At 40.6% G+C, this 25,265-nt stretch overlaps 1 protein-coding gene and 1 non-coding gene across 2 annotated transcripts in view; one reads left to right on the top strand and one right to left on the bottom strand.

Moving 5' to 3' along the window:
• FBXL7 (F-box and leucine rich repeat protein 7) overlaps positions 1-25,265 on the bottom strand; it is a 501,276-nt gene that overhangs the window by 427,326 nt on the left and 48,685 nt on the right. The gene's annotated exons all lie outside the window — the stretch shown is intronic.
• Positions 19,391-19,492, top strand: LOC117356147. The gene has a single exon (XR_004538579.1). It is a non-coding gene; the product is annotated as a U6 spliceosomal RNA (small nuclear RNA).

Raw genomic sequence — 25,265 nt, 5'->3', positions numbered from 1 at the left:
TGATCTGTAGGCTTAGAGACTTTGTTGAAGCATGCAAGCATTATGAATCAAGATATCCCCGTCCTGATGAAGTGTTAGTGAAACGCGTTGGCTAAGGGGACAGAAATCATATATATAAAAGCTAAGTTGACTTTATATACATACATAAAGTACATTACATAGATGAAATAAGTAAAAAGAAAAAAAAACGTCATAAATGCTTGGTTGGGATTAATGAGGATCTTACCACCATGAGTTATGCGTCTCGGGTGGCTGTCTGAAAATCCCTGGATACCTGAGCATTGACTATGCATAGTTAAGCTCACTATAACACTGGTTCTTTATCACTTGTGGAAGTTATATATTAATAAAAAGGTATTTTATGCAAAAAAAAAAAATAAATAAAACTCTAGCACATTTTATTAAATGAACCTTCAATATCGGCACTTTATTGTGGAAAATAACAGAAATTTAACATACTACGCTATTTTTATTTATCTATTTTTAACATTTATATTCCACTTAAAACCTAAGCGGATCATAAATTTAGGGCTCCTTTTACTAAGGTGCGTTAGGGCTTTTATGCGCGGAATAGCGTGTGCTGAATTGCCATGCACGCTAGACCTTAACGCCAGCATTGAGCTGGCATTAGTTCTAGCCACATAGCGCGCGGTAATATCCTGCGTAAGCTAAAAACACTAGTGCACCATAGTAAAAGGAGACTTTAATTTAATATATTGAATTAAGACACATTGAAAAACTTCCCTCTCTGTCATATAAAGGCTCACAATCTAAACTAAAGTGCCTACGAAGAAAAGATTATGAAATATATACAGTGATATAAACAGTATCAAATAGAGAAATATAAGAAGAAAAAAAAGAAAAGGCAAAAATAAAAAATATAACCCATCAGAATATTCAAATAAAGTAAAATCAAATCAAATCAAAAACAAAATAAATAAATTCCAGACTGCATGTTTCATGGCTGCAAATTCATCAAGGAAGTGTGGCCGCTGCCGAAACAAACCACCTCAGCCATGCTGGCCAAACAATTCATGCAAACAGCAGCAGGAAAGAAACCAATAACTAAACACGTACACTTTGGTGTAGTCAACTGCTAATAGTGCTCCAAACACTCAAGCATTCAATGTCTTCTTGAGATGTTCAACTCCTTGCAATAAGGCCTCAAGGTGCACTGGGTCTGTGGTGATGCCAGTGGCAAAGTCAGTTATCAGTTTAACACCTCGCTCGGCTGTGTCATTAGCCACCTTCACTGTGCTGACAAACTGTTCAGCGGTATGGAAGTTTGGGTCTTCAGACTACTTGTCCACTAGCTTTGCCAACCATTCATTGGTAATACCAAGAGTGTGAGACAGGAAATGTGATTCAGATCCAACTAATAATAATAGTAATAAAGCTTTATTTATATCCCGTCATACCTTTTCAGTTCTAGATGGCATACAGTAGCGGAAAAGTACAAAGTGGATAATGAACCTTTTTGGTTCTAGACTGTATACTGTAGGGAAAGAGAACAGTTGTCAATTAAGTTAGGGGTAAGGGGAAGAAGGAAGAGGAGGAGGAAGCAAAGGGGGGCAAGGGGAAGCGAAGAGGGCAGGGAGGAGCAGAGGGGCTTTTAGAAAAGGTCAGGGGCTTTGAGGATCAGACGAACTTGTTTTTCAGTGCTCCTCTGAGATTTTGGTATGTTGGGGAGTTCAAGAGGAGGTTGCTAAGGGTGTTGTTCCAGATGCCTGCTTGAAAGGAGAGTGTTCTGTCAAGGAATCTTTTGTAATGGTATCTCTTGGGAGTTAGGAATGAGAATATCAACGTATTGCGGGAGGGATGGGGTTTGTCCTGTAGGACGAAATGATTCAGGAAGTAGGTGGGCAAAGTGCCGAATAGTGTCTTGTAGCAAAGGCAACCAAATTTAAAGATGGTTCTGGCCTCAATCGGCAGCCAATGTAGTTTTTTGTAATACAGGGTTATGTGATCGGATTTTTTCAGGCCAAAGATCAGACGTGTTTTGAATCATTCTTAGTCTTTTTATGTTTTTTTAATGAGATCCTAGGTATACAATGTTGCAGTAGTCCAGTGAACTTAGAATTAGGGACTGGACTAGAAGTCTGAACACTGCGAAATCGAAGAACGGTTTTAGTGTGCATAGTTTCCATAGGAGGTTAAAGCATTTTTTGATTAGGATGCTAGTATGGGCCTCAAATGTAAGTTGTTGGTCGAAGGTAACACCTAAGATTTTTATCGTGGAGTTGATTGAAAAGTCTCTTCTATTAATGTCAAGTTAGGGTTCTGTGATTTTGGCGGTTGGGGAGGCCATGAAGAATTTGGTTTTTTCTGGATTTAGTTTAAGTTTAAAATTGTTTGTCCATTGCGCTACCTGGTTGATGACTGATGCAATGAAGTCTCTAGTTTCGGATGAAAGGGTAGAGATGGGGATGATGATTGTGATTTCATCCGCGTATATGTATGATTTGAAGTTTAAATTTGATAGATTGTGTCCCAGAGAGACCGTATAGAGGCTGAAGAGGGCGGGAGAGAGAGGTGAACCCTGTGGGACGCCACAGGGGTTGGTCCATGGTTGTGAGTAGGCTTGTTCATTGACAACTTGGTAGGATCAGGATTTCAGGAAGCCTTTGAACCAGTTTAGTACTTGGCCCAGTGACGTGTTTTGGTTTACCTGCTTGAAACATTCAAAAAACATAAACATAAACATGCCCCAACAAAAACTGGGCACTCATGTGTTCAACAGCTTTGAAGCAATGTCCTGTTTGATGCTGTCAGTGATTAAAGCATGTTTGCTGAAAAGTGTGAACGGTGCAACTTCTTCTGTCAGGTACCATCGGTGGTTAGATAACTTCTTCAACATGATGTCAGTGACTTCACGATCGATTGCAGATCAAGAATAGGTACATCTTGTGCTCTGTACACTCTCATCCACAGTGACACATAAATGTGTGTTAGAAAATGGTTGAATCGCTCCATTTTCACAATCATCTCCTTGTCATATGGCAGCTGACTGGAAAATATGAACATTTTTTGTTCTTTATATGTTGCAGGCCATCCAGCATGCTTGATGTATGGCTCCCGGCTTCGTGAAATGTACACCACAAGGATGTCCTGCTCCAAGTGTGTTTTTGATGCACTCACGATAGTCATCACTTGGTAGAAGTGTTGAGTCACTGCTTGATAGGACTGCAGTCAGTTCCTTGACAACCTTGTTTATAGCATCCACTAACCAAGGTTCATCAACTTTCAGTGTCAGAAGTTTAACATCTTGTTTGACTCATTCGTCCCACAGTTCATTTTCTGACTGTAGCTTTACCAAAAGACCCTTCCATACTGCCCCAATAACTACTTCAAAGATTTGATGCCTGGAGGCCAAATAGAAGAGCTTCACCTTTCTTAACCCTTTCAGGACCATAAGGATCGTAGGCCAATTTTTGAGGTTTTGACGACATTTTTATGGTAAAAAGGGCTTGCAGATGCCAAAAAATTGATTTTTTTTGTGAAATATCATTATTTTTATTTAAAAAATCACACTTCTGGCTTATGGACAGTGTGGCAAGTGAATCTTCTTGTCAATCTGGCAACGACGCTAATGAATGAATGTCGGAACCAGTTTGTTTACATAAAGGCAGTATCATATGGAATCCGTACATATCAAATTTAGAACTGTAGACTATCCCAATCAAAATTTATAGGATTTTAAAGTTATGGGACAAATATGTCCCTTGGTCCTGAAAGGGTTAATGCCACTGTTGCTGGCAGTATTATTTTTAAGTATTTTTATTTATTGTATTGTCACCTAACAAATGTTAATTTTAAAATGTACATCGCTTAGAAGTTTGATTAAGCGATTAATCAAGAAACCTAATAAACTTGAAGGCCAATGCCACTATTTGGTCAACCAACTGCCATAGTTTAAGTAACTTGTAAGATGTGTCTGCTTGTGACATGCCTGTATGATCTACAGGAGTTTACCTTCTGTGTATTCTGGAGCACCAGATACCAGCACAGAGGATTCTTTCGTACAGTGGCAATACCGCCTTCAACAATTTTTTGTCTGTTAGCCATTCTGCTGCAGCACGTAGTTTGTCGTGAGATGTCAAAGTCGTTGAGGTCACCATTGCCAGACTTACCCCCTGTTTTACTAAGGTGCGCTATGTGTTTTAGCATGCATTTAGCGCCCGTTACATATACGCGCACACTAACCGCTAACGCATCCACAGACTAACATGCACGGGTTAGCGTTTAGCGTGTGGTTAGCACGTGCTAAAACGCATAGCGCACCTTTGAAAACGGAGCCCTAAATATCTGCTGAGACAATGAGAGTGGTCTGATTTTGATAGTTTCAGTCTGTCAGCTGCAGCAGTTATTTAATTGCACTGCATTATTTTCCGTGGAAGTTGAATTGTTATGAAGTCGGCTGCCTTGGGCTTTTCTCTAGGTATGAAGTCGTTAGCCTCTTTGTCACTCTCTTCAGTACTTCCTTCTTCAATATCCATCTCACCACTGTCACATACTTTAATATTAAGCAACCTTGCCTTTTCTTTTTCAGTCTTTTGCTTTTCATTTTCCTGTCTAAACGTTTGCATCACTGGTTTTGTTGCAAATATCTTGTCATGTCCAGACATGGTTGCCTGTCTTATACCTCTTTGGTCAAGGTGAAAGTCCATGTCAGTTTTCTTGTCTTCACTTGACAGCAGTTGAGAACTCTTTACAGTTCCAATGGTATCTGGACCACCAATATTAAAAAGTGTGTCCAGCTATGTAATAAAGTTTCTTCTTTTTCTTATGGGATCATTTTCACATCCTTTATTTTTTTGAAAGACTGCTCCATTCATGCCAGAGAGCCATATTATCCAGCTTACAGTTCTGCCTGGTCTTTGTCTTCATGCGGGCTATTTGCCAAAATATGAGGGGCCGCTGAAAAGTTCTCAGCCCAACCAACAAAGTTGGGAAAGTCTCCGTCGAGGGCTATACACTTAGTCCAGTGATTTTCCACATTTTTTTTGGTTCCGTCAGACAAATATGGAACGAAAAAAGTGGAAAAACGCTGGACTAAGTATATAGCCCTCGATGAAGGCCCTAGGCAGTGTATGTGTATTGCTGTTGCTGCCTTCAACAACCTCTCATGGGAGAAAGGCATTTTAAGGTAGACTGGGGGTTGGTTGGTGGGGGTGTTGAGAGAGAGGGGGATTTTTCAAACAGGGCATGAGGGGAGGGAGAGAGGGGTGCTGTGATGGAAGAAGGGCTGGAGGAGAGCCTTGACTTATACATGGGTCACTGCAGTTTTGGTCAATTTTATTCCCCAAATAGCCCCTGAATTATAAATGACTATACCCCTCTTTTACGAACACATAGCGCGGGTTTTAGCGCCAGCAGCGGCGGTAACTTCTTCGACGCTCAGATGAATTCTATGAGTGTCGGAACAGTTACTGCCGGTGCTAAAACCCGCACGATGCATTCATAAAAGAAGAGGTATATACCTACTTCTAGTTAGTTCCCCTTGCTCGGGGGTTATCACATGGGTTCTGCATCAATAGGAATTCTGGTTGTACTAGGAATACAAAAATATGTACTTTGCTGAGATTTAAAAAGAAGGAAGGATAAGTTTTAATCTTGAAAAGAAAGGCCACAGTATCCTTTTGGCATAGAGGTAGCCAAAACTTAGCAGTAAAGGAATTAAAAAAATTAAAAAAAGAAAACTAGAGTACTTCACTTTTGTGGGTTTAAAATATATATATATATATATAGGCGTGATGGGGATTGATTTGGTTATGGAAATGAAAGAAATGCCTTTTTTTTCTTTCAAATGCAGCACATTGCTTCTAGTAAGATACTTGTGTACAGCCAACATTATGGAGCAAATGAAGAACATCTGTATTACTATGCATAAATTAATTTTGCAGAACATCCAGTATAACCTTTGAGGGGACCTCTACATTCCATTCAGTTTTACTTGCTCTTAAAATGCATGCCTGTGACAATCAGAGATATTCACAAAAATCCCCACTGGTAAAAGGCTGAATGGTATGCCTCAGAAAACAAGCTAACGAGTCACATAACTCAAGGGCTTGACTGCTGAAAAGTCAGCAGTTACTTTCTGATCCCAGGATTTTGTTTTCTTACAGGCAGAAGAGAGGAACTTAATGCAGCAGTTCTCAACCCAGTCCATGGAGCACATCCAATCAGTGAGGTTTTCAAGATATCTGCAATGAATATGTATGAAATAGATTTGCATAAGAAGGAGGCGGGGCATGCAAATCTATCTCATACATATTCATTGCAGATATCTTGAAAACCTCACTGATTGGATGTGCTCCAAGGACTGGGTTGAGAACTGCTGCAGTAAGTTCCTCTCTTCTGCCTGTATGTATGAGATAGATTTGCATGCCCCGCCTCCTTCTTATGCAAATCTATCTCATGCATGGACAACAGCTTCTTGAAAAGAACTAGCAGACAGAATACAGAAACTGGAATCAAAATGATGGAAAAATAAAATGTCCAGAAAACAAAGGTAGAAAAAAGCATTCTATTTTCAATGTTTTAAATGGAACGAGTTCCAGAGAATGTTGTAACAATGGTTACGTAGCTGGGTTGAGGGTCTCTCTGTGTCTTGCATGTATGACCAGGCTATGGTATTCTCCTAATATGTAATTTCTGTGTAAAAATCTTGCAATAATCCCATTATTCTGTTTTCTTATTAGACGTTATATTAGTATTTTAGGACCTGGTGTATTATATACAGTGTATGGTTGTTGCTCTTTGAGTTCTGGAAGTTGGTGCTGTTATGATATGGTAAAGTCCCACCGTTTGTGTATTGGCCTTACTGAGGGGATATCAAAACTTTTTTTTTTTAAGTTCAAAATTTTTATTGAAATTTTGAGGATGATAACAAAGGTCATAAACCACAAATAAAGTGAAAATACATACCTCTAAAAGGTGGCTATGAAACCATTGTTACAACATTCTCTGGAACTTGTTCCATTTAAAACATTGAAAATAAAATGCTTTTTTCTACCTTTGTTTTCTGGACATTTTATTTTTCCATCATTTTGATTCCAGTTTCTATATTCTGTCTGCTAGTTCTTTTCAAGCAGCTGTTGTCCATGCATGAGATAGATTTGCATAAGAAGGAGGCGGAGCATGCAAATCTATCTCATACATACAGGCAGAAGAGAGGAACTTACTGCAGCACATCCAATCAGTACAATTAGGCCCTAGGAACCAAACAGTTTCAAATGAAGTCTTAAAATAAGAGGCTAAATAGAAGATGTGAGAAGAGGAAGGAAAGAGAAAAGAAAGAAAAAGGGTCCAAAAATAAAGTGACATCAGGTGGCAGGAGTGGTCAACTACCAAATTGCATAAAGCAATCTAAGAATTTTCATGGAGAAGGAGGATGGAATGTTTGTATAGACATTCTAGAAATACAGCGTTTTTCATAAGCATAGGATTCGTATTTATTATAAAGGCATAGCGAATTCCACCAGAAAGTGTAATCCAGCAAGGAGGCTGACTTCCAATTCTTCAGTATATGCATAAGAGCCGTTACAATCATGACATCAATCAATCTTGAAGGGCAGTCCAAGTTGGCAAAACATGGGTGTTGGGATCGAATAACGATTACATCAAAAGTTCAGAGTTCAGAAGTGCAAGAGATGACAGCTTTTTAATAGAGTTTTAGTTTGTCATAACATCAGACAGCGCACTAGACATCCTGCATTAACTGATATGTACGTACTGAGGTGCAAGAGCCTGTTGATCTCATAGGACAGAAATATCAACAGGCTCTGAGAGAGAAGGGCAGAGTGGCTGAGGGCAGGCATGGGATGTGTCTTGAGAGTAGAGCACAATGGCTGAGAGCTTGTGTGGGATGTGTCTGAGAGGGCAGGGTAGCTGAGGGCACGTGGGCTATGTGTGTGTCAAGAGAGAGAAGGGCAGAGTGACTGAGGGTCCGTAGGATGGTTGCCGTGAGTTCACAGAAGCCAATCAGCTGGCGGCTCTGCACGGGCAGGAGCAACCTTCCTTCGCTTCTGCCCGTGCGAGAGCCGCTAGCTGATTGAATGCCACGAGTTCTCGCGGTCCCGCAAGAACTCACAGCAGCCAATTAGCTAGTGGTCCTGCACAGGCAAGAGCCCAGGAAGGTCGCTCCAGTCGCAATTCACTGCTGGACCACCAGGGATACTTAAGATACATGGGGGGAGGTGGGAGGGAGATAAAAATAAATAGAATTGGCTGGGACATGAGGCAGGAGGGATCCCTCCTGTTCCAGCCACCGCTGGACCATCAGGTCTCATGGAAAGCTCGGTGGAGACCTGAAAGGCATCGGGAGGCTAGGGGGGAAAGGGTACAGAACTTTGCAGGGAGGGAGGGGGACTGGGTGCAGAGATTGGCAGGGCAGCGAGGTAGGGGGGAACAGGATGCAGAGCCTGGCAGGGCAAGGCACTGCACTTGAATATTAACCACCACCCACCCCCCACCCGGTTCATATTCGAGTCAACATTTTTTCCCTCCTTTTGGGGGGGAAAGGTTTCCATGGCTTATATTCAGGTTGGTTTATATTCGAGTATATACATTAGTTACTATTTTTCCAATAAAATGACCATTTCAAAATGGCTGCTGCTCAGAGCTTGGGGGTACTCGGCTGAAATTTTTTCAATCTAGTGGGTTTTTGGCTTGAAGAAGTTGGGAAACACTGTTTCAGAATGCACATTGTTTTGTCCTGCTTTCACAGCTAAAAGTGGTATAGAACCTGCTGTAAATAAATCAAAACTGAAATTCAGTCAGCCTCTATTCTTATTGGCTGGGTTGTCAGTATATGACATTGTACTGGTTGCACTGCAGCTTCACATCATTCAGCACTAGAGCATGCAGACAGTACTGGAGACAGGCCAGCCCAGGTCCCAGGACAGAACTTATCTGAGCTGGAGATTACCCACTCCTCCACCACTGCTTGTCACTGGCTGACACTGCTGCTTATGGCCCAGTTAAGCCCTGAATAGCTGTGAACGAGCCATTGAATCTTGCCCTGGCTGTCTGACAGACAGGATAATCACAGTTCAGTCCCAGTGAGAAGTGCTGACATCTTCTTCAAGGATCACCTAAATGTAGGTGTGAGTAGCATTGCATATAACTCAAAATCAGCTCCCTTTCCTTGTTCAGGTGTTTTGCATTATTTTTTGGGGGTAGGGGAATATTTTTAGTAATTGTATTATTGTGCCTTGAGGACAAGACTAAGAATATAGGTTTCTGGGGAGGTGGGGGGGAGGAACCTAAAATGGTTGCAGCCGTTGAGTGTGTTATGTACACTGAACACACAGGCACACAACACATGCACAACAGCTACTGGTAGGTCCAGACTTGCCGTAAATATTTGCCCCATTAAAGGAGGTGTTCCCTTTTGTGCATAACACGGATAGCTAATTTAAATACTAATGAGCTTCTTGTGATGCATTTGCATAGGGTTCTCAGCGGCTGCTACAAGGATCGGTAACAGCCCCCGAGAACCTTTTTGATCATCGGGAGGAGAACTTCTATGCCAGTAAGACTGCTTTAACGAGTCTTACTGGCACAGAAAACTTTTGAGCACTGGGGCCTCTGTCCCTATCTTCCACATCCTTGAGGGGTCAGCAGCAGGATGACTCACTTCAAGGCCCCAACTAATGCACAATTAAATTACTTTTTCCCTGTTCTGTCTTCTCTTTCTTGCCTTTTAGGTCCTCTGCAAGTAAAGGCATAAGAAGTTCACTTCTGTAATTCTCATCACATCCTTCTTCTCTGGGTGCCAACTGAGGTTCCTGGGATAAGGGCCAGGTCATCTGTCCTAGCTTCAGACACACCTCTTCCTTTTCTCATTCTCCTTGAAATGGCTGTTAGTAACCCATAGATACAGCATTGCCTGTCCCAGTTGGCACACTGAAACACAGAATTTGCATTCTTATACTAAGGTGCTTAATTCCATCATGGGCACATGAATCTCTGGTAAAGCATGGGATTTTGGAATAGTATTGTGGTTAGGTCAGGAAAAGATTCAAGTAAGAAAGAGCCTTCTTATTTATATAAATGGAGCATAAAAATAATATGTAATGTTGTGTTATATATGCACTCCTGTCTAATTCCTGTTTAGAAATTTTAAAAATAAATAAATTAAAGTGGGTAACAAGGCAAGAACTGAAGAATAACTTTGGGAATAAATTTATGAATTTAAAATAACTAGTACAAGTTAAAAATCCATTAAAAATTAGCTTTAATGATTTTCTGAGCACATAATCATTGATTAAGCCCACTGGGTTCAGTAGAGAATTCTAAAGTGTCACTGAGAAAAAGGAAATTGTTACTGCCATGGTCGGCACTAAAAACCATGCTACGGTTTTGTAAAATGGGGAGGAGGCTGTGAAGTACTTTCCTACCCAGCTACACTTGAGTTGTATAAGTTCCGAGATGAGAAACGGAGGTTGAAGGCTAAATACTGTTGGATCTTCACAATATTAGAGTGACAATGTTTGAAGAAGCAGTAGGAACGATAAGAGATGTTGATGTCAAAGATCTTCCATAGATCCCAAGATCACAACCAGGCAAGCCACAGTCTGTATCTAAGTGACAGAGGGTGAATAAATAGGGCCAACACTTGAGACAAAACTTGCAGGAGACAGTTGATTCAGCAAAAATTGGACAATCTTAAGGAAGCTCTTTGCTGAACAAACAAGACCAATGGGAGAAGTTTCCCAATAAGTATATGACTGAAGTGTTTAAATGAGCACAATCCACAAATGCCACTAAGGGGGCACAAAGCACCAGATTCGAACCCAAAGTCAGAAGTAAAGGACCAAGATTCCACAACAAAATAGGGGTGTCCAAAGTCACACAGAATAGAATCAAAACTTGGAGCCAGGGGAGGTAAAAAAGTACAATGTTTTATTGAAAATGTAACAAAAATACACTGGAACCTTGACCCTACACGGGCCGTGTTTCAGCAGAAAATGCCTTCCTCAGGGGTCCTATGTCCACATCGGGACAGCATAAGGTTACGTGAGAGACTGGGAGGAATGTCCACCCCCCCCCCTATTTGCTCTTTGGCTTGCCAGAAGGACTTTTCTTTGGTTTGTTGCTCCTACATTCCTCCCCATCTCTCCCACTAGTCTGTTGGGATGTCTGTGTGGCCAGTCTACTAAGAATGCTGGCTCCTCCTACATCTCAATGGCTGTTTGTGCATTTTTCATGTTGACTTTTTTTTTCTGAAAATGGTTCAAAAAGATAAGCGCACTAAGAGCAAACGCAGCTAGAAAATGGCCATTTTCAATTCAAAAAGATAGACGTTTTCCTGTTTTGAAAATGGTAATTTTCACTACTGCAGTAGGTTCTGAGTTTTTAAGCCAGGTTGTGGTGTATAGCATTATATTACACTACTTGCTCCTGAGAATTTAGTGCTAACTTATTTAACTTCTTTCAAACTTCTTTTAAACTGAAAATGGCACCATATGCCACCTACATCTCTTTTAAATTGCTCAACGGCAACTGCTTTTGGTTTTGTTTCTTGACTCCATTGACTCGAACAAAAAAATGCAATCTTTCTTGCCGGGACACATTCTGCTGAATTTGTCATCTTCTTAAAATTGTTATACTCTGTCGATCAATTCTTTTGGCAATTGCTTGCCAACTTTCAGGGCAGGAAAAGCACAAATACCCTGCTCTTCCTTGAGTTTTCAGGCCATCTTTATCATATACTCTAAAACTCTAAACTCTAATGCTGTAACTTTTATTGATGAACTTCTTGGGACCAAATATATGCAATTTTATCTTCATTTCTTCAATCAGATCAATGTAGTCTTGACAGAAGACACATTCTGTGGTTTGACTACACCGTCCAATATCCCGAGCTGCTAGTCCAGTGGCAGAAGTAATCTTGGGCATTATCACATTTTGTGCTTATTCAGTTTTTTGATTTGCATAACCTACTTTTTCTCTACTGCTCCCTTTTGGAAATTTCAAAGGAGATTCACCCGTTGCAGATAAGTTTTGGTTAATCTTTGCAGAAATTTTCATTTCAAAGTCATCAGAAGGTGAGGATGATGCAATTGCAGTTTCTACTATGGAAGAAATTCAGCTTTAGTGTTTAGTGTTTCTTTTTGTCAGTTGATACAATTTATTGGCCATTTCAAGATCAACTTTCAAAAGTCCCATTTTGACGAGATGATTTTGCTTTCCAAATGGATTACAGCATTTCTTTTGCGTTGTCTCATATTTTTTTGAGGTACATTGTTTTGTGATGCACACAGATTTGATTATTATTTGAGAGATTAATTACTGATCACTGAATAAGTAATGACTTGTCTGCTGATAATTGGTGTACCGATGAGTCCAACTTTTTTGCAATAAAATAAGCCATGACACTTCAATGATGACTGTTTTCTTCCAAAGGTGCATGTTGCCAGTGATGAACCATCATCACCACCCAATTCAGTTGTTTCTGTTATGAGTTATTTGATAGACAACCTAAATTCACATGAACCTAAGCTGAAAAGAATAGAATATTTAGAATATTGTGTACAATTCTGAAGACCGCATCTTCACAAAGATATAAACAGAACAGAGAAAGACTACTAAAATTGTCGGTGGTCTTCATCATAAGACTTATGGGTCAGACTTAAAGATCTCAATATGTATACTTTGGAAGAAAGGCAAAAGAGGGGAGATATGATAGAGATGTTTAAATACCTAGGTGGCTTAAGTGTGCAAAGGTGAGTCTCTTTCATTTGAAAGGAAGCCCTGGAAAGAGAGGACATAGGGTGAAAAGAGGTGATGGGCACAGGAGTAATCTAAGGAATTTTTACAGAAAGGGTGGTAGATCCGTGGAATAGTCTCACAGTAGAGGTGGTTATGACACAGACTGAATTAAGAAAGCATTGGACAGGCACATGAGATCTCTTAGGGAGAGGAAGCGATAGTGGATGCTGCAAATGGGCAGACTGGATGAGCCACTTGGCCTTTATCTGCCATTATGATTCTATGTCTTTAAGAATTATTGAAAATGGAGTAGGCCTTGAGATGAAAAGGAATCATCTCAATAATACTGTCTACGTAGTATAAATGGTAATATAGCAATATGCTAAACTCGTGCGCTACTTATTAAATCAAAAATAGCAATATGCTAAACCTGTGCACTGCTGCTTGCTAAACTTATAGAATTGATGTGAGCTGTTGTGTCAAACATATATACTCATAGCAAATATATATAGCATGGCATCATGCATTTATATACTGTAGGTATCATAAACTTTGAAAGATATGCTATGGGGCTCATAATCAAAACAGAAAAACATCTAAAAACTGGTCTAAATCGGCACTTGGATGATCAGTAACAAAAAACGTCCAAGTGCCAATAATCGAACAGAGTTTTAGATGTATTTAAAAACGACTTAGACCTTCACAGTGCTGCTGAACAACCAGAGCTAAAATGGGAGTTTCATGAGGAATGGTGAGGGTGAGATTTGGGTGGGACATGGGCCATCCTAGACTTAGTCGTACTGCATGTATATCCAAAGGTTTTACAACACTGCCTAGACGGAACTTGGGCGTTGTGACTTAGGCCATCTAAAACCAGGTCTAAGTCCACAAAAGGTATCCAAAGTGACCAGATATGCACTGCAGACACAAAGTACAGACCCCCCCCTACACACACACAGTTCCAGTCCACTGACCCCATCCCCATTTAAAAAAAAACGTAATAACAACTTTACATATCTACCTCCAGAACATCAGCACCTAGGAAAGCCTAGTAGAGCTGCACAGAGGTGGCTTAAGTGGTCTTGGGGGTGGGTTAGTGAACCATGTAGAGGAGGACCCAGGCCCATAGGCCACTCTAATTACTGCATTAATGGAGAAACATGTGCACCCCCCAAAAAAAAACCCCAAACCCTTTTGTACTGCCATATAAGTGGCTCCTGCAGCCATAAGGGCTATTGGGGTGGTAGATAGGTTGGTCTAGTAGATTCTGGGGGTGTTTTGGGGAGCTCACCATGACCTATACGGGAGCTGTTGTGAGATGTTTATGTGGCACCCTTTTTGTGAAGTTCATTGCAGTTCCCTGTAAGGTGCCCCCACTACTCTGTTGCCATGTCTGGGTGTCCAGTCCCTTACTTTTCTGGCCCCTCCCACGTCTAAAAGGTCTTTTTCTAGGTATTTTTAACTTGGATAAATTGTTGGACGAAAATGGGGTATAAAGATGGACAACTTAGCGGTCTGGACGCTCAGACGGCTGGATGTACAGTTGGACAATTAAAAAAAAAAAAAAAAAAATGCTGGACGTATCTTTTGAAAATGGACCTTTTCCCATGTCTGACTTTGGATGACTTGTGAGTTAGGCCAAAACGGACTTATACATTTCTTTTGATTATGCCCCTCTGATTGTCTACAATAGCTTGTTAAACTTTGACCCTTATTTTTTTAGCATTATTTGCTGGCATTGAAAAACAAAACCATCTTTTCATGGGGTTTGAAACATGCTTTTTCTAACAGAGCTGGTTCAAAATTTTTTTCTAAATAACCCTTTTTTGTACAAGATGGTAAAAAAATACCTATTTTTTGACATTTTTCAAAAACATGACAAAATTTAAAGTGGGAAATTTTAAAGTAACGAGATTAGCTTATAAATTGAAATCATACATTTGAGAACAAAATAATAGGCAAAATTTTATGGGGATAGCTTTATTACAGGAGCCAAAGAATGCTAATCTTTGAAATGTTTTAGCGCATTCATTTTTTCAGCCCTCTTTGAACCTTTTTTACATGTTGTCAGTTTCAAAAGATGAAAATCTGCATTAGTTCCATTGATTGTAAAAGCTTGTATAAGATTGCCAAGTTTCATTTGTTTTACTTATATAACCAAGGAAATATTTTAACTTAAAGTTGCAAAAATTATGCAGGGATATTGTACATGGTCACAGTATGGTATCAAACAAAAACTATATCTCCACAAGTATTCCACTGGTGAATCCTAAACTTTACCAAAGTTAGAGTCATGTAAGATTCAGCATGCATAGTTTCATCACAATCCGTGATGGTGAGATGGGACACTTTTCTAAAATTAGACTGCTTAACATGGAATGACCCAAAGGAAAAAAATGCAAACAATGATTCACAGCCACATTATATAAATTAAAGAGAAGGCTTGTGAGTTAAACCTGAAGAGGCTGGCTATGATCTAGATCCACAAAGGAATAGTTTTAACCTTATAACCCTGACTGAGAAAATTAAAAAATGCATATTTAGTATTGCCATATCTAACCACGCATTTACAAAGAACTGATCCAATCTGTAGGACCTTTGGATGCAATAGCAAAAACTTAGGGCCTGTTTCTGTATAGGATACCCAGTGTCAGCAGCCATCTAAGCAGCTTTTGAGAATTGCACACGGGTGTCCTATACAAAACCGCGTCTGTCCTAACAGACAGATGCCTAACCACCCTGATTCTCTAAACAGTGTCCATGTCACAGACGCTGTTTAGAGCATCGCGTTTCCGCTGAGCTGATTGCGGCAAGGGAATCTCCCTGTCACGATCAGCTGAGCGGCAGCAGCAGGGAACCCCCAACCCCCCCGACCCCCCCCCACACACACACACAAAAGCTGGCTGGCAGGAGAGATGTCCACTCCCTCCTGCCAGAAACCCCGAACCCCACCCCCAACTATCCTTGGCAAGAGGAGTGCCCAATTCCTCATGCAGCTACCCCTTGAAGCATCACCCCACCCTGAAGCATCCCTTGGCAGAAGGAGTGTCCAATTCCTCCTGTCACCCTTCCCCCAAAGCATCACCCTCCCCCGAAGCATCCCCAGCTACCCGGTGACTCCGCCCTTTCAGGGTCCCCCCTACCCACCTAGAGACCCCACCCAACATTCCCCTTAACAAGAAGACCATCCCCCCCCCACACACACACACACCTTTTAAAATGAAGGTCTAGCTGGAAGTAGGCATACACCCTCCATGGTGGGCTTTCCGCTTCCCGGTGCATTCTAGGATGCACCAAAGAGAATCCAAAGGCCCTGATTGGCTCATATGCCCCTATGGGAGGGGCCTTAGGCATCTGAGCTAATCAGGGCCTTAAGCTCCTCCACGGTGCATCCCAGAATGCACCAGGAAGGGAAAGGCCTGCCATTTTGCAGTAGCGGGCCTGCCGGCCGGAGGGTGGATACTTCCCTCTGGACAGACCTTCATTTTAAAAGGTATAGGGGAGTTAATAATTTCAAGGTTGGATTACTGTAATTCATTGTATAAGGGCATCACACAGAAAGAATTGAGGTTACAAATAATACAAAATATGGTAATAAAAATCATCACCAATTCTAAAAAATACGATCATGTGACACCACTTCTGAGAAAAACACATTGGCTGCCGATCTCCAATAGAATCACATATAAAATTGCTTTAATTACCTTTAAAATCCAGCTATCAAATGCACCGGTATTTCTTGATTGTCTTCTTATACCGTACACTCCATTCTAGACCGTTAAGATCAGCAGAGCAGCATCTTCTTACTATTCCCTCCCTAAAAGTTATTGGCACAAGGAGGTCTACTATTTTGTCTGTTATAGCTCCACAGCTTTGGAATACTTTACCAAGTTATTTGCGTGGAGAAATATCATTAGATAAATTCAAAGACTCTCTAAAAAGTTTTCTGTATAAGCATGCCTTCAAGATGTACTATAGACAAAAGGATTATTTTAGGATTAAAACTTCATATTCCTGAGTTTTTAACTTCTAATCTGTCTTCATTTGCTGGATTCAATTCTTATTCTCCTCCCTTCTTTTCTTTTCTTACCCCACTCTGATGTGTTATTCATATATGTTCTCTCTTTGCTTTAATTATTGTAGTTCATCCCCTTATCCTTTTTGTACCAGTATGGAATTTTGTATGTGCATATTATTTTGTATTAATGTACTGTATTATTCCACACACACACATTTTTAGATTTGTAATATGCTTTGAAATATTTGACAATGTGTGTGTACATCAAATTTTAATTAAAAACTTGAAAACATGAGTGAGGGGTAGTCTTCCTATTAGGGGGTCTCCAGGTTGTTGGGGGGACACTGGAATGGGGGTCACTGGAGGGCTAGGGGATGCTTTGGGGGGTGGCGGAAGGAGGACTCTTCCTGCTGAGGGATGCTTTAGGGCATGTCAGCAAAAGGAATTGGGCATTCTTCCTGCTGGGGATACTTTGGGGGGGAGGAGGAATTGGGCACTCTTCTTGATGAGGGATGCTTCGGGGGGGTGCGATGCTTCGGGGGTGGCGGCAGAAGGAAGTGGGCATCCTCCTGCTGACTGATTTCACAGGGGAGGGCAGGTTCCCTGCTGCAGCCGCTCAACTGATCATGGCAGGGAGATTTCCTTGCCACAATCAGTTTAACTGCTGCATCTAATTGAAATGTATACCAGCATTTCAATGGCCTACATTTCAGGCACCTATCGCGGCCCTAGGGAGATGCCTAGGGCTGCTTAAGCTCACCCAAGGCCACTTCCAGGCAAAACCACACCATACCCAGCCTTGGGCGAGCTTAAGCGCCCCTATGCGTCTCCCTCAACTGCGACAGAAGCCTACAGTGTAGGCGGCCTGCCTAGGGGTGTTTTATTTTAACGTGTATCCCGATTGGCTGGTTAGAGAGCGGTAAGATGCTTACCACCACCTACAATCAGGACGCCGTTTATAGAATTTGGCCCTTAAGGTACAAGAAATCTGTGTACAGCCACTTGGGCGCTGATATTGGAATCCCCATCTAAACTTGCTAATGAGCCAATAAGGGCCTGATTCTGTAAACAGCACCAGTCTGCATTGTTGTCCTTTATAGAGTCACAACTAGTGGCAATAAGCAGACTTAGGCATCGCTAGATGTCCTAGAGGTAGGCAAGCCAAGCTTTACCTGCATAACTTACTGGCAGCTATCTAGCGATGTCTAGATCTACCACGCCTATTCTCTGCCCCTAACCATGCCTACTTTTAAGGCAGGCGTCGGAAGGCGCCTTGACTTAGGCTTCGCTAGGTGTCATGAGGAATTCCGTGTACAACTTTTAATTGATTAGATTTTTAAAATTGTTTTCCAAATTAAAGATCAATGGCTTGGTCAATTACCACGCCAATTAAGCTTGTTAAATCAATTTGGGTTGTGTGCAGAATTTAGTTAGGCATCTGCGATTAGGCCTAACCTAGGCACCATTTGTAGAATCAGTGCCAATACTTGGGTGCCGATTGGCACCAATTTGGATCTAGGTGCACATCTTGCGTCGCACTATTCTATGGCAATGTGCACACAGATCTCACAGTGTGCAACCCAAAAGCTGGGAGATGCGTGGACAGATCAGGGGTGTTCCTGAAATTTTTGCACAGTGGTACAGAATGGTTTCAGCAGGCTTAAGGCCTGACACCCAAATTGGGGCACTGAAATCAGCAGCACTCAATTCTAATTCTATACTGGGCGCTCATCTTTGAGTGCCCAGTATAGAATAGCATTGAGCCATTTTTTTTTTCCAGCATCATTTACTGAATCTAGCCCTTACTGTGTGTAAAAGAGGCCTTACATACAGAAAAAAAGCGCAAATGTTTCCTTTTTGATGAAAAGAGAGGACATTTTATCACACGTCACGAGTAGGAACGAATGCACGTCAACTGTCTCAACAGTAAAAATAGGACTATTGCACTGTGAGATGAGAGAGCTAAGCAAAAAATCTCCCAAAATTATTTAAGTTAGTTAAGAACATCTGTGTCTTCACTTTATGTCAATGTTTAGAAAAATAAGATGCCAAGAAAAGTCTCAGCATGAATGTTAAAGTTTATGAACATATACATCATGTGTCACTGAGACTTCTATCCTATTGTCATTATTTATCCTTTCACCCTCCTGCCAAATTGGAAAAAAAAAATGCATGTCCAAGAATTGGAATACATCTAGGTACAAAGAAAGCAAAACTTTAAATACTTTAACAAAATTAATTTTTACACGGGAAGGCCAGGACTTCCTTCCCGAGGGCTAACCTTTAGATACACTGAACTGGGCTACATGAGAACAGGAACCATGGGACACAGGTTTAAAAGAAGCATCTAGACTTGCTAGAGAGGTAAACAATTTTCAGAAGATTCACTAAACCAGAAGCTGCACAGAACAATCCTTGCCTAACATTTTTCACTTAGTAAGCCTAAAATTAATTTGACAGAGTTTAAAACGATTGGAGTCAATATGCTCAAGAGTTGTCCAAGTCACTTCAGAAGTGGCATGGACAAATCATTGGTTTTAGTATTTTCCTCCAGTACACCACATAAATTTTGGCTAGACAACTTAATATGTGACCAAAATTTGACGAAATGTGGGAGGGATTGGAGACACAGTTCAGAGATAATCAGATGGATGTGTGTTTCAGGAGCACATATACTAAAATTGGAATACTGTAGAGAAAATTAGCATTGTTCTTACACAATGATGGTACAAAATTTGTGGAGCATTCCATAGTTTTGCTACAGTTCATTGGGGAGGAGCTCATTTTGTTAGTCCAGAAGAGCTTATGGTTTTCTGGACATAGCAGTTCTAGTCGGTAGCTGAGCAGTTTGGAGTGTCATGAAGCCTGACTCCTATGCTGACACCATTGAGAGAGGTCAATCGCTCAGCAAAATGGCCATGAAACACTGTAGATATGCCAAAAGAGCATGTCCAAAGGGGAATATCCCTATGAAGCCCCTTCAGAGCTTAAGTGAAGCCAGGAGGAGCTAAGAATAAATATGTTCATTATTTAGTTGGATTTTACTGCTGCTGCATTATGAGAACTTAAGAAAAGGAAGGGGAAGATTAGACAGTCAACAGTAATTAGTTCTACTTTTGCACAGGGTGCTGTAGATTTATTTGCGACCTTTGGAAACCCTCAGAGATCATCTGAGTTCTCATATATTTGTTCAGGAGGTCTATGGACAATGAAATTTATCTGAGTCCAGTCTTGGAGCTTGTATGAATTTCATTGTGGTTGGTGAAGGTACACTGGGTAATGGATCTCTCCAACATCTCTTATTCAACTGTACATATAATTTACCTTCAGTTTAGCCATTCATCTATTTATTCCAATGGCATTATCCTACCCATCTTGTCCTTGTCAATTGCATTTGTCCCCTTAGCCAACTATAGACATTCCATTGTACTGAATGAACAGGGCTAGAATTATACATATGTTATTTGAATGTTTCCAAGTTTATTCCATATTTGATATATCGTCTATCAACTTGTACCTAGATGGTTTACAATACTAAAAAATTTAAAAGAAGGTAAAAAAAGAAAAAAAACTAAAATATATATATATATTCAATTGACCAGACAGAAACGTACAGAAACAAGAGGATCAAGGGTTAGGCAAGAGTAAAATACATCGCGATAAAATAAATAATAAAAGGGCGATCAGAGGGCAAGGACGGCAAAATTATAATGTAACCAAGGTTGTAAATAAAATTTAAAAAGCATTTCTGTAGCTTTAAGAATTCTGAGCTGTACTTGTCACTTTTGGATTTCTAGACAGCACAGCTCTCTCTCCAGGAAGTCAGTAGTAGGGCTGGTATTCTAAACTGCCAAGGAGAGCAGTTGAGTTTGGGTGGGTTTTGCCTATATACAGCTGTATGTTAGAAGTTGTCTGTATTTTGGAGATATTATTGGAGTATTATTGGAGCATTTTGAAGTATTATTTCTGAAACATTTATTCAGTGTTTGGATTTTCTTCTAATTTTAACCTTGGCGACCTACACTAAGGTCTTGTTGTTATAAGAGGTTTATTAAAATATTAGTTAATTGTGGGTGGGTATAGTTTAGGGCAAGGATCTCAAAGTCCCTCCTTGAGGGCCGCAATCCAGTCGGGTTTTCAGGATTTCCCCAATGAATATGCATTGAAAGCAGTGTATACACATAGATCTCATGCATATTCATTGGGGATATCCTGAAAACCCGACTGGATTGTGGCCCTCAAGGAGGGACTTTGAGACCACTGGTTTAGGGCTATCTCAATTATCTATTCTTTTATATAACTAGTTTAAAGTGGAATCTTGGGGAATAGTTAGGGTTTTCTATTATTGATTTATTAATAGATAGAGTAGTAGGGATCATCAAGAACTCCAATCTACCTCTAGCCCACACAAGAAAGAAAGAAGAGAAAAAGAAATGCCTGTATTTGAAGTGATCTGGCGAGAAACCATCTGTGCTGAAAGATTTCTACTAGAAAACCAGGAACTTGAACTAGGCATTTAGAGAAACTTTCTCCGCACTGCGTGGTAACCGTATCATATTGTTAATTTTAAATGCAAATTAAATTTATTTTTTGGGAAATATTTGAGTGAAAGAAATTTTTATGCAGCTTTGACTATTTCCTGAGTCACTGGAAATTGTCTGGGTTTCACGGACATCATGAGCACCATATCTATCATATATGAAAATTCTTCCATGGTGCCTATTATAATATCATTCATACTCTGATGACACATATCACATTACCGATACATGATTGTTCTGCAGTGCTGTTATAGCTGTACATCTTGCTCTTATCAACATTTTAGAATGCAGTTGAAAACCTATCTTTTTTCAAAATATCTGACTGATTCTGCTTTCTTTTATAATTTTCATTGATAATCTTTTGTAAACCGCATCAAACGTATGGTTATACAGCTTAGAAGCATGATGTTATGATACTGTTTTCATGTTAGTCTTGTTATTAGGATTCAATTTGCCATCTCTTTAAGTTTACCTCATTGATTGTAAACATGTTTTTAGTTGGTCATTTCATTATTTTTAAGTTTTATGCAAAGCTACGCCTGCCATATACCACCATGGGTGAATCTCTTCATAAAGGCAGTTAATAAATACCAGCAAATAAATCAAAATAAAATGAGAATTCTATCAAGAAACGAGAGAAGGGAAAAATGTTCAACCAATTTGTGATCAGTGTGCTTTCTGCTACTGTGAAGAACAATGGGAAGACCGTCTTGGTGTAACAGGATGTATAATGATTTGAAGGAGACTCCCAAGATGGTATTCCTAAGCCTGAAAATACGGGTACTGGTGAACCTATTTCTATCAAAAACAAAATGGAACTGTGGAAACGGAGATCTCAATAATCAGGTCTATTGTCCAAAATTAAGTCTTCACAAATAAAAACGATGCATACAGTATACTTGACATATCCAAAAAGTCTGTGGCATGGACCCGACATGGTCTGTATTTCGGTATTTGACAACCTTCTTCCGGGGTCCTATAAAAGTATTTAATAGTTTGATATTACTAGTGAACATATAGGGCTCCTTTTACTAAGCTACGATAGTGTTTTTAGAGCACGCAGGATTTTAGCGCGAGCTAAACCCGCGCTATGCGACTAGAACTAATGCCAGCTCAATGCTGGCGTTAAGGTCTAGCACACGTGGCAATTCAGCGCATGCTAAGCGGGCGCTAAAACCGCTATCGCTGCTTGGTAAAAGGAGCCCATAATGTGACTTTTTACTGTGTACTGAATGGGGTGGGCAGACTAGATGGGCCGTGGCCCTTATCTGCCGTCTATTTCTATGTTTCTATGATATGTCAAGTTTATGCATCGTTTTTATTTGTGAAGACTTTTAGGGCTCCTTTTACTAAGCTGCGTTAGGGCATTAACGCGCGGAATAGCGTGTGCTAAAATGCCGCACGCGCTAGACGCTAATGCCAGCATTGAGCTGGCGTTAGGTCTAGCCGCGTAGCATTGGATTTAGCGCACGCTAAAATCCTGCGTGCGCTACAAACGCTAGCGCAGCTTAGTAAGAGGAGCCCTTAGTTTTGGACAATAAACCTGGTTGTTGAGATCTCCGTTTCCACAGTTCCCTTTTGTTTTTGGCTGTCTCCTTTCTACAGTGGAATCATTTGGTGACTTTCCCTTTGGGTTTTTTGGGGCACCTATAAACCCTCCCTAGGGAGGTCTCCAAATTGGAAATCTGTTGGCTGAAAGCCTGTCTGCAATCCACCTTTTCTAGCTGCTTGACTCAGCTGTTCAGATTCTGAGAAGTGGCAGATGAATCTAAATCCACTAATATTACCCTGGGTAAACAGAAGACTCTGTTACATGAACATGCTACGAAAGGTGCCTCATTACAATCAACAAACTCTGATTAAGGACAGTAATCTTTCTTGAGAATAAGCTGGAAAGGGTTGCAAATGTATATTTTTCATTTTTATTTAAAAACCTATAATCCACACAATCTACTATTCTTGGAGGGGAACAATCAAATGTATTTATTTAAACCATGTATAATCTGTTTTAAACCAAAGCAGCTTACAATAAACATACATAGTATGAAATCCATCACATTTCCACAATAATTTTAAACAATAGAAACTGAACCAATAAAAATATAGAAGGCGAAGAGGAATACTACTCATCATACAGTGGTACCTTGGTTTACAAGCATAATTCGTTCCAGAAGCATGCTTGTAATCCAAAGCACTCATATATCAAAGCAAACTTCCCCATAGGACATAATGGAAACTCAAACGATTCGTTCTACAACCCAAAAGGGGTACTGGGAGAAAGTGGCGAGGGGTGGCCCAGGGGTGGATACCTGCCTGGATGATGCCCAGGTGCTGCAACCCCTTCAGCAGTTTGTAGGTGGCCTGGCGCTGGCAACCCTCGTACAGCTACAGGCAGTGCCACATGTCACTACGTTTCAGGGCGATGCCTCTGCCATCCGCCAGCTTCCCTTTCCACACCACTTTGGAGAGCCCACATAGCCAAGTGCTGCCCCACTAAACAATCACCGTACATGTGCTTTACGTATAAACATGCACAATGTCGATGAGCGTAGCATATCGTTTATCAAGACAACGCTCGTTTTGCAAGTTAAAATTTGCTGGAGTGTTTTGCTCGTCTTGGAAAACACTCGCAAACCGAGGTTTGACTGTATTTTTACAAGGACAAGAAAGTTGTCAAGATACATCATCTGCAATTATTCGAATCTATTCATATCAAGAAGAAAGCTCGTGCATTTTCAGTATTTTTCTAAACTATGTTAGAAGTTGTCTGTATTTTGGAGATATTATTGGAGTATTTCTAAACTGCAATAAATTTCCACAGAATCTCAAAATTCCTGGAAGGGCATTCCATAAATCAGGTCCAGCAGTGGAGAAACAGGCAGTCCCCATTTACAAACATCCGACTTATGTAGGACTCGTATTTACGAATGGGAGTCCTGCTTTACCTTCGATTGTCCCAACATGCCTCTTCTCCCTCCCTCCTGAGTCCCAACGCGCCCCTCTCCCTCCCTCCCAAGTCTCAACATGCCCCTTCCCCTCCCTCCCGAGTTCCAACATGTCCCTCTCTCTCCAGTTTTTAAGGATTCCCCAAATGAATATGCTTGAAATCTATTTGCATACAATGGAAGCAGTGCATGCAAACAGATCTCATGCACATTCATTGGGAAAATCCTCAGAACCCGACTGGATCGCAGCCCTCAAGGATTGACGTTGGACAACCCTACAATAGACCATCCTTTGCTAGGTGGTCTTAGCCAGGGCCTAAAAGCCAATCTCAGCCATGGAATGTAATAACTCTTTCACCATCAACAGCTAACCGTGGAAGCTCCCGATGTTGCACTTGTCAGTAATATTCTCACAGGTTCCTATAACAAATTGTCTTAGATTCAAATCTACATTTTTGGTACTGTGGAAAATGTCGTTCCAGCAAAAGGGAGCCTAGCTGCAGCAGTTATGGCGGAGCAGCAGAATGCCTGTGAGCCAATGACTGAAGATACTGATATCTGATTTAATACTTGTATTTACATACCGCACAATCAAAAATTCTAAGAGGTTTACAAAATTATGCACAGTGCTGCTTTTAATAAGCTGTGTTAGGACATTAGCGCGCGGAATAGCACACACTAAAATGCCCCGCGTGCTAGACGCTAATGCCAGCATGGAGTTGGCATTAGTTCTAGCCACATAGTGTGGGTTTAGCGCGCGCTAAAATGCTGCGTGTGCTAAAAACGCTATCGCAGCTTAGTAAAAGAAGCCCATAGTTTCAAGTTTATTAAATATTTGATATCCCGCCTATCATTGCGTCTAAGTGGTTTACAATAAGTTAAACAAAGTTTTAAAAATAAAGGCATCAGACTGGGTCATAAAAGCATGATAACATATTGACTAGAAACACAAGGGGTGGGGGGAGGAGGAAACATACATAATTAAAATCTGAAGCATGCATCCTAGTGACAATAGACAAAAAAAACTCTTTATACCTAAATCCT

This window comes from Geotrypetes seraphini, chromosome 2 (genome assembly GCF_902459505.1).
Source record: "Geotrypetes seraphini chromosome 2, aGeoSer1.1, whole genome shotgun sequence".
Classification (NCBI taxonomy): Eukaryota; Metazoa; Chordata; class Amphibia; order Gymnophiona; family Dermophiidae; genus Geotrypetes; species Geotrypetes seraphini.
The sequence above is the reverse complement of the archived record's forward strand: the minus strand, read 5'-3'. Positions and strand labels throughout refer to the sequence as shown.